The following is an 11,091-nucleotide window of genomic DNA, read 5'->3' on the forward strand; positions in this document are numbered from 1 at the left end:
ATATATATATATATATATATATATATATATATGTGTGTGTGTGTGTATGTGTGTGTGTGTTTATATATATATATATATATATATATATATATATATATATATATATATATATATATATATACTCTATATATATATATATATATATATATATATATATATATGTGTGTGTGTGTGTTTATATATATATATATATATATATATATATATGTGTGTGTGTGTGTGTGTGTGTGTGTGTGTGTGTGTGTGTATGAAAAACTGTTCAAATCTGGGCAATTTATCAGTGTACACTAGGCATCCCATTTATGACTTAACTTTATATTGATGACTCCTTGGAGCAACCTAATAGACAACATGTATCTAGCCTTGTCCTGACCAACAGCAACCAGCCAATAATGGGCTAATTATGGCTCTTATCTCTGGCTTGCTTTCCTACGGAAGTTTTTGGTTGTTCTATAAATTGTTAGATAAAAGCATGGTACTTGCACTAAACCTTCTGATGAATAACTAAATAAATATTAGCATGCCTACCAAAACATAACCACTAATGGTCCAAATGCTCTTCTCAAGCCCTGCTATCTTTCCCTTTTAGGGTGTTCAAAAGATTATTTCAATTGCAAAGTAGATATAAAACTTGGTTCTCACACCAGTCCCTGGCAGTTAACAGGATAAATATATCCGAATCTACAGTTTAGAAATAACCCTGGAAAGTACAGAGCATGTGATATACGTCACCAGACAAAAACACGAATGTGAACAAAGTAAATTTCTGTATGTCCACTCCTGAACCACCTGTCTTGTTCCATAGACTGGAGACGAACTTTAGCCCCTGACATGTCTTAGTTTCATGAAGAAGGCAGACTGTATTCTTGAGGCAATCCTAGGCACAATCTTCCCCACACTGTGTGCTGGCTGGACGCACAGGGGAAAAGGATCACCTAGGAGGAACTCCACCAGTTATTAATCACATAGTTCTTACTATTGCCTGCCTGTGCCATGACATACCGCAATGGGACGCATCAGCTTGAATCCTTCCACATGCTACCACGGCATTTGTGAATATGGCAAGCCTCAGAAGGTTGGCAATGCAAGGGAAATTTGACTGTGCCATCTCCCTTTTTACACCCTCACCACCATTCACTTATTTGATGGTTGCCCACAGTGGACTTCATGAAGTAGGCTGACAGATTGCTGAAGGCCTCCAAGAACTTCCAACATACTGCTCACAGACTCTATGAAACAAGAGAATTCAGTGCCGTGTAAAGGCGGCTGCATAAACCTGACAGAATGGATGCCTTCAGCCACCCAAACTGTTTTTACCATTGTAAATTCAGAAGAAGGCCAAGAACTGTAGGCTACCCCTGACTGCAGTTGAAGAAAGGATGAGCACGGTAGCTCCCTGCAGAAAACAAAAGCAGCTGCCGCATCTCAAAACAAGTTATTATCGACTTGCAACATTGTTGCTGCAAAGTAAGGACATTGATTATCTTCAATGTGTCACTTTGTAGACATTTTCTTACGCAAGAGACCTGCCGTTTCTCTATCTATATTTCCCTTTATATTTATTAGCCTGACTTGGTTTCCTTAGAGATCAGTAAAGCACCTCAGCTGAGGGTTAAAAGGCCTCCAAAGTATTATTTTCTTTATATATTCAACTGTTCATTCTCACTTCTGCATCCACAGAAATTACTTGGATGAACGATATTTCTGTTTTCAAAAATATTTTCCCCTTTTGACAATCCTTTTGTACTCCATTCTGCCCGATGCTCCAACAACCAGCCTTACTCTAATTAATTTATTATTTTTTCCAATTAACTGGTAATTGTATTTGTTTTATTTTGCCGTTGTAGCGTATTACTATCTGTCAGTATTTTTGTTCCCCAAAAGATCGTACTAATGCGGATAAACGATGCTTTTGTATATTTACTTTTTTTTTTTTTTCATTTACCATCAACCTTTTGTTACTACTGTGAGACTGAGGTGTAAGCAAAAGAGTAGGTCAGGTTACAACTGATTTATCCATCTAAAATTCAAACAGGCCAAAAACCTTTGCGGGAAGTAATGTAGTCCCAACCTTTGACAGGTAGGGAAAAAAGGATTAACTACAGGCTTCTGTGTTTCCTCACAGAGGCAAAAATATTGTACAATTATACAAGTGTAAAACATATGCCTGTGAAATATATATATATATATATATATATATATATATATATATATATATATATATATATATATATATATATATATATATATATAGCTAAATGAATATTTTGATACATAGACTGGTACAATATCAAGAAGATGGCTATAACAATGTCTGTGTTTCCTCACAGAGGCAAAAATATTGTACAATTATACAAGTGTAAAACATATGCCTGTGAAATATATATATATATATATATATATATATATATATATATATATATATATATATATATATATATATATATATATATATATATATATATATATATATATATAGCTAAATGAATGGCATTTTGATACATAGACTGGTACAATATCAAGAAGATGGCTATAACAATGTCGGAAATATTCGCTAAAAACATTGTCTTAAGATTTTGTGTTTTCTTCTGACCTCGTGTCAACCGATGTGATTCATCTGCGGGTAGCCCGCGTGGTTGAACACTTGTGCCTACACTACAAAATTCTGGAAAGAGACCAGTATCTACTGATAAACGTTTGCAATCTAATGGGAAAGCATAATATTTTTTTCTATTGCTTAGGAAATAGATAAAGCCAGGGTGGATTAGGAAAAAATAGTATATGCCATATTTTAAGACTATGTTGATACTGAAGTCCTACCAGACTACTGATATATTAGAATTCTAAAAATGGAAAGAAATGAATGACATTCTGTAACCTAAGATGATGGATAGTGCAGTTATAAAGAGCAGCATTTAGATGAAAATCAATGCATAATACAACCAAAAAAATCAGCTAAGGACAGAATCATGAAATGAAAGAAATACCGAAAAGCATTAATGAAAAGTTAGCAATCCGTTAGAGTAAAAACGTCGGTATCTAGGTAACGTGTGTGACTTCCAAGAGAAATGGATGTCACAGGTGATGCTGATGAAGCAATTCCATTTCCGGAGTCACTGAAGTTGTTCCAGAGTTCCAGTAGATTTATTGCAATTAGTCAAAGGCAAAATAATTTTGGGAAAGCTCAAAAGTCGTATAGTGGATATTGTCTTGTAAATCTCTCTCTCTCTCTCTCTCTCTCTCTCTCTCTCTCTCTCTCTCTCTCTCTCTCTCTCTCTCTCTCTCTCTCTCTCTCTCTCTCATGCAAACGCATACACCCAATCTGGGCCATTTATCTACATCTGTCTTCATATATCTTCAAACTCAAAGACATCTTCCAGGGAATTAACGAAATTCATTCGTTTAAAATTTTTTAATTAGACCATCCTAATTTGCTTTTCTTTCACTTTGCGTTACCTGATAGAATAACTCAGAACCATCCACGCTAATCACTATTCCTAATTTGTATCATTCTTTGATATCGTAACATAAAAGAAACGAGGAAGGTATTAGCAAAGCATCTTAGAACATTTATATAAGACAACAAGAGATGCAAAATTAGCAACGAAATCTTTGCCTTCAGACAGTTTGCGAAGGTAAAGACATTAAAAGGGAAATACAATGAAATCAGAAAGAGTATCATAACTTTTGAAGTGCTACATAACGTAATTCAGCGTTCATACACAAAAAGGCGAAAATTATGGGTAATATGGGAGTACTTTCGTACAAGATCATTCTGGGTACAGCGAGGCATCTTGAACGTGACTACCATTTTTGTCATAAGAAATATTATGTAGAATTAACACTTTTTTATTAATATGGAAAGATAAATTAATTCACTTCTTTCTTGAAGCGGTCAAGAAATTTTTAGGTAAATTGAAGGATCAGCTCTCTTTTCGTCTACAGTAGGTAGAGTGTGAGGAGGACATGGAGAACAAAGGGGGCGGGGGGAGGGGGAGTGGCAAAGGGAGAAATGAGAAGCAACACTCGAGCGAAGTGAGGAAGACTTTTAAAAAAGCGAGATGATAAGTTGTTGCAGTAGAGTAAAAGTCTGAAAGAATAATGAAGAGGTGCGATCAAGTCTAAAAAAAATTAGATGGCCAGATGGTAATTAGATGGTAATAATTTACCCTCCTTCGTGACTGCTTTTTCCCATTCCTTTACCAAGGTTTGAATTCTTTTCCCGCTTTTTGGTATTGACTCCTATAACCATTATTCCTTCAAGAGGGCAGGTTTCTCGCTTTTTGGGGGGAGGGGTGGGGGGGTTATTGAGCACTAGCCCGCCGTACTCCATGGTAATTTACGTCATTTCCATTGATTATGGGCACTGGTTGCCAATACCACTGGGCTTTGCCTTTCAAGAGATCTGGTTGGAGACATCCGAGGCTAATGGTGGATGAAGTCTGGAGGCGTACGTTTCATAATCTGACTTTAGGCTTCATTTTCCTGGAAAGTTAAGAAACTTGTTGCTTAGCCTGAGGCTTTTCTTGACAATTAATGAGCAGAACATTCTCGTTGATCTTGGCTTAAAATCTCTTCCTGATTTTTTTTTTATTTCATGTTCATTATCGTTCCATTCGTTCAATTCTTGGAATCCGCCTGATGTTATCTCATTCACAAAACGACGAAGATGAGATAAGAATGTTTCCTGTCACGAAGTGTGTGACTTTGCACTGGAGACCATCAGGCTTTATAGTTGGTGTTTGTACTTTTGTTGGTGGTGGTGTTAGCAGCAGTAGAGTGCCTTACATAAGTGTCTAAACTGTCTTACTTAATTATCCAGGTTGTAATGTATAAATCCACAGTTATATAAATATACAATTTATATAAGATAAAAACAAAGGAAAAGGACCCACCACCAACGTACTGGTCTGGATGTTAAGTGATTCCATATTCAACCAACTGGTGAGGGGTCCTTATCAATCCCCACCACCCCAGTTTCAGACTCTTGTTGGGAAAACTGCCCTCTCGCCACTCCTTTAAACCAGAGGTTTTCAACCTGGGGGTCGCCAGATCGTTCTTGAGCTAGGGTATATTTTAGCTTTTTTCAACTTCGCCGCCGTTGCACGAAGCAACACCTGATCATCAGGCCAAACGTGTCTATAATTTAACTTATTTAACAGAAATACTTATAATAATATCTTTTTGATGCGAGTAGCAAATTTATTACAGTGCAGTGCTATTTTAGTACTAGGACATTATATATGATTAGGGTTTGGTCGGGACTTGTGCCGGATTTGAGGCCTGTCCTGGCCGTCCCGGTCAGTCAGGTAAATGTCCCAGAATGTTCAGGACAAGCAGTCAGTCACCCAACAATGTTCCAGTGTTCACTGGGAACGTGTGTATACGACAAATAAACAGCGAAAAATCTTGTTTGCAGATAGACTTTGGACCCGTAAGAGCAAAGAGGCCTAACAGATTTGGAAGCAGAAATGAAAAGCAAAAAAAATCGAGTTTTCAAATAAACTTGTGACCCGTCAGAAGAAAAAATGTCTAGCAGATTAGGAAGGAGGAATAAATAAAAACGTGTAGATAGGTTTGGGACCTGTCATGGTGACTATAGATTCCTTTTGTACTGTCTTTGGTTGATGAAAATATGGTAACCCTACATGCCATTAAATAAAAATTTTGAAAGGGGGTTACCGGTCATATTGAGTTGCTCATAAGGGGTCGCGGTGTGAAAAAAGACTGAAAACCACTGCTGTAAACGCACACACGGCGAGGAACACCGTTCAGGGTTCGAAAGTCTTAGTTTTTATCTTATATAAATAACAAATTTATTTATGTAATTGTAATTTTTATTGTTCAACAGTTTAATGACGCCATTGCGAATTTCTTAGCATTATCTAGATTGTTTGGAATCTGGTATTCTGGTTGACACGGATTTATGTACATTTATCCTCGTAGTAGGTATCCCTTTTTTTTTTTTTTTTTACTGAATTCGCTACAGCAAACACACATGACTGTCTGTCTGTCACCCTATCATGTAAATACATTCCAATAAAACAGTAATTTAACTATAAAAATCTGGGTCACATGATTTCGAAACTGCTATATTGCTAGAAAACAATTCAGTCACCGGGAAATAAAACCTTAGATGAAAACAAAATCTGCAAAGCTGCTTGCCAGAATCATTAATTGGTGTATATTTTTCCCGCCTTAGCAAAAAATTTCGTTTTTCCTCTCCCTCAGAAATTATAACCTCCCGTTTTCCTATTTTACAAAAAGTATACTAATATTTTCAGTTTGAAACACGGCAACCTTTGTACGGCAGATTCAACAAGGATTACATAAACCGCGTTTTATTTTATAACTGGATTAATGAAATTGTTCATTCGACACGGTCGGCTCTTTATCACTCTGCTTCTCTCATTTGAATGTTAATTCGACAGGAAAGGACAGCACATTAATTTGGTTTTGGCATCTTTAAGAAAAGTAATTATATCACTTAAAGAATGTTGGTCTATATGGTTAACCTGGGCCTGTTTTTTCTGCAATGTGTAGATGCAGTTTCTTTGCAAATATCATGATAATGAATTCAAAAGCTTGTAACAGCATAAGTCAAAGTTCTTGCTTTAATTTTCAAATGAAGATGTCAGCTTTCAAAAATATACCTCGAAAAGACTCTGGCAACTCTTCAGGTAAGAAAATTGGGATAATTGGTGAAAATAGTTAGGTGTTAAGTGAGAAGGGCTGCAGTCCCGTTAAACTGATTTAAGCAAAAAAAATGCAAAATATGAAGTACCAGTTTTCTCACTTATAAGATTTCATGAGATTTATAAACTTTAAATTCAACGTATTCTTCTTTTGGACTGGGGACCTTCTACCTTTTCCATTTTAATCTGGCTGTGCACAGAGAAGAAGGCAATAAATTTTGGAGTTGGCAATGATATACGATTAAGAACTTACTTTAAATCATTTCAAAGTATTTCATTGTGTCTAGAATGACGCAATGTTTTTCGTATGCCTGTAGGCACATCTCGAAAGAAGAGTAGCACTGATTTCCATTACAGTCCGGATGTTTACTCTACTTCTGACTAGGTATGGATTATTCGACTGAAATATCATATGTTTACTAATTTGTATTCCAGTTCACACATAATGCAATTCACAATATCATATCAAAGGATGCTCTGCCTCTGCCTTACAGTCAAATAAATATACCTCAAGGGGACTAAATCCACAGAAAATTAGATATCTTTATCATAATAGAAAAACGTAGTTTGAAGTAACATTGAGGTTCTGTGATACCAGAGTTGTCTCAAGTGCAGAAGAGAGACTTGTTTAAAAGGTCATCCAATATGCATAAATCACTTGATGTTTTTACGACTGTAGTACCGCAAAAAAATATATATTTACATATTTTTCGTGAAGTGGACTATATAACGTTAGTATGAATTTTATTTTAGTTTTTACATATGATTTTATGACGTATGCTAAAATGACTCATACCAGCGGGATCTGTCAGGATGTTGTCACTGCAGGATTCTAAAGAAATCGGCAAAGCAAGAAGAGCTCAAGTGCTGACACGTAATAAGCCCAACAAGAGATTCAATATGGCAATTAACCCTCAATCTATTGCTCGCTTTTAAACACGATTAGGTTCGATCTGGCTTGTCTGGTCGCGTCTGTTAGATTTGTATGCCAATTTTTTTTTTTTATCCTTTATTTATAACTATCATCTCTTTAAAATAAAGCACTATCATTCGATGCTCTATTGAATCTTGATGAGTATTTTCCTGTCTGTTCAAGGATGACTTATTCTGTCTAGATGGATTTCCTCTTTGTTGTATAAATAGACAGTTCCCGGTAGACTGTTTCCTTAGCGTTTTGTTATTCAACTGTAACTGGTAAGGAAAAATGCAGTATGCACGCACACTGGTTCATGTATGCATGCAAAAATGGAATTAGGAACATACATAGGTTTTGATTTCTTGTACATTATATTTCTAATACGTATTTTTTTTTCTTTCTTAACATGTTTCAAAAAAACTTCTTCTGGGGAAGAATGTTTATGTGTGCGTGAGAGAGAAAGGTTAGTAGTAACTAGGGGAGAAGCTTTAGTATGTTTTCAGATATCCTTGAAGGTAATTTGTGAACCTCAATTCATTACTTTTCTCACTCAAACCTTTTCAACGTTTTCATTTTATTTTAAATCAAATGCAAACTTACAACTATTGAAATCACATTTTTTCCACTTGATTTGTCTGATTTGAACATTTCATAAAAAAAATTATGTGGCGAATGCTAATTTTTAATTAATACGAGCACAAAGATAGTTCAGTATTTGAATACATTTCTCTTTAGCCTTTCGGGTTATACATTTTAGAACCCTAGTCTATTACATCGGTGTGATTTAGTGAGTGTACGAGGTTGGTCGTCACAACTACTATGGTCAATGCACATGAATGTGGCCTTGTGATGATTTGTTCGCTGAAAAAGAAACAGTTTTCTGAGCTGCTGAGGTGTTCTCTATTTGTGTTGTGTTCTGTTCAACAGGTGTGGCTGCATTACCAATAGTTATCAAGTAATTGTTTTAAGCTGTAAAAGGAGGATCAATTACAAGTAAATAACTGTTTCCCGTACAGTACAACGAAGAACGTACGTTGCTTTACGCCATAACAGCAGTAAACCAATTTACTCTTACACAACAGTATGACCCCTCATTAAATTTTAGAGATGCAATATCATAGAAATGACGGCTTCTCAAGAACATAGATTGTAACATACAGTACCCTACTCGTGATAAGTTAAGTATACCTTAGTTTAACCAGACCGCTGAGCTGATTAACAGCTCTCCTAGGGGTGGCCCGAAGGACTAGATTTATTTTACGTGGCTAAGAACTAATTGGTTACCTAGCAACAGGACCTACAGCTTATTGTGGAATCAGAACCACATTATAGCGAGAAATGAATTTCTATCAACAGAAATAAATTCCTCTAATTCTTCATTGGCCGGTCGGAGAATCGAACGTGGGGCCAGCAGAGTGCTAGCTGAGAACGGTACCCACCCAATAAGGAACTACTCGTGAGAAACAAACTCGTGAGAAACAACTATTGCTCATGGAGGAAGTGTTCCACTTTCGCAAATTTCTACTTTGTCTATTTTAGGGAACCATCTTCTTTAAACCAGCCCCCAACATCCTCCTCCCCTCCCCTCCCCTCCCCACCAATCGCCCATAAAAAACAAAGGGGATTGTCGTACAGGCTTAAATAGATATACCATTTCATACTTAATATTAAAAAAAAATGAAGGAACGAGGCAATTAAGCTAGCAGAAAACGTTAGAACATAAAAATTAAGTATATTTCTTAATAGAGATAAGAAATACTATGGTTTTATATTTAATATTCCTCTTTTTAGCATTCATGACACTAATGTGTGCCCCTTATGATAATCATACAATTATCGAATGTAATACCGCCTTGAGAAGTCAGATGATATTTTATGCAGTCTTATGAATTATGTGGCTTGAATCTGTCATATTCTTTTTTCTTTTTAATACCTTGAATGTAGTAGGTTATGCGTTGAAACTTACTTGTGACAGCTTTTGATACCAAAATCCTAACGATTTTCTGTATCAGTATTTCTTTGACATTTCTTAAGTTAAAGAGATTTTAGGGTAGGCTGTTCGGAAAAATCTCAGAAGAAAATTTTTTATCATGTATTTAGCATGAAGCGCCCCATCCCCTGATGTTTCAAAGACTAAGAAACTTGTAATCAGTTGAGAGCGTGTGTAAAACGGCGATATCGACATTTGATTAGTAATGGTAATTTATGTACCTTGAATGAGTTTTATTGACATTACATTACTTTTATATTTTTTTTATATTGCTAACAACAACAACATGACCTCTCAGGGCTTCCTCTTAACAAAGTGATACTTAACTTGCAAGGGAGAGAGAGAGAGAGAGAGAGAGAGAGAGAGAGAGAGAGAGAGAGAGAGAGAGAGAGAGAGAGAGAGAGAGAGAAACTTGAATTAATTGCTTGTAGGGCCTGAAAGCCCTTGAATTATCGCAAGTTATTTTAGGGATGTTATTTCTGGAGAGAGCAGGAAAACTTCCAGTTATTCTTATATTTCATTCACTGTCAATTAAAACCATCAAAGATAATATTCAATCAAACTAAATAGGTCTTCCTCTTAATACAAAAATATTTTGATGGCCTATTCCAACGTTTTACCATTTGCATTGCAATGATACATATTATCTTTTTAGGACCATCCATGCATAAGCAAATGGACGTGGATTACCAACATTTATTATCTTTAATAACGGTATTAATACAAATATAATGAGACAAAAGTTCAGTTAGAGTAACAATTCTATACGAAACCTAGTTGTGTAGTTTTAAAAGAATTGCATAACGCTTGCCATTAATCAACCAAATCTAATTTGCACGAAATAAATCTGTAATTTTAGAAACATTTGGAGGTTAATGATAATCATGTACTTACATATGCCAATCTTTTCAATACTTAGATTCAGTTTATATATATATATATATATATATATATATATATATATATATATATATATATATATATATATATATATATATATATATATATATATATATGTATAAACTGAATCACGAAAATATGGAACGTGATGAATATATAAATAAAGATAAAATCCACGAAGGAAACGGAAACACAGGAGTGCTGCGAGGCCTTTCTACACTTACGTCCTTTACTTAGCAGACTGAAGAAATATAAAAGTAAGTTTACAAAGAAAGCTCATATGAATGGCAGGTGAGGATTATAAAGGAAACATATGTACCTAGAATCCAACACAATTGAAGAATTAGTAGAACTGCCAAAACAGGGTTAAATATTTAAGAGGTTTTACAAAGGATCAACCGTTCAGAAGCAGGGACAGGACAATTAAAAAAATATACAGGGTCGTGACTGACCACCCAAAAAATATTAGTACAACAGAATAATTCTCTATTTGTAACCAATAATAATTTTTGCAATATGAACATTTTTACAAATAAAAAATTATATTAAACATGCGGAAACATAGAAAATATTTAGCAAGAAACTAACTT

Source organism: Macrobrachium rosenbergii, chromosome 42, assembly GCF_040412425.1.
Source record: "Macrobrachium rosenbergii isolate ZJJX-2024 chromosome 42, ASM4041242v1, whole genome shotgun sequence".
In the NCBI taxonomy this organism is placed as follows: domain Eukaryota; kingdom Metazoa; phylum Arthropoda; class Malacostraca; order Decapoda; family Palaemonidae; genus Macrobrachium; species Macrobrachium rosenbergii.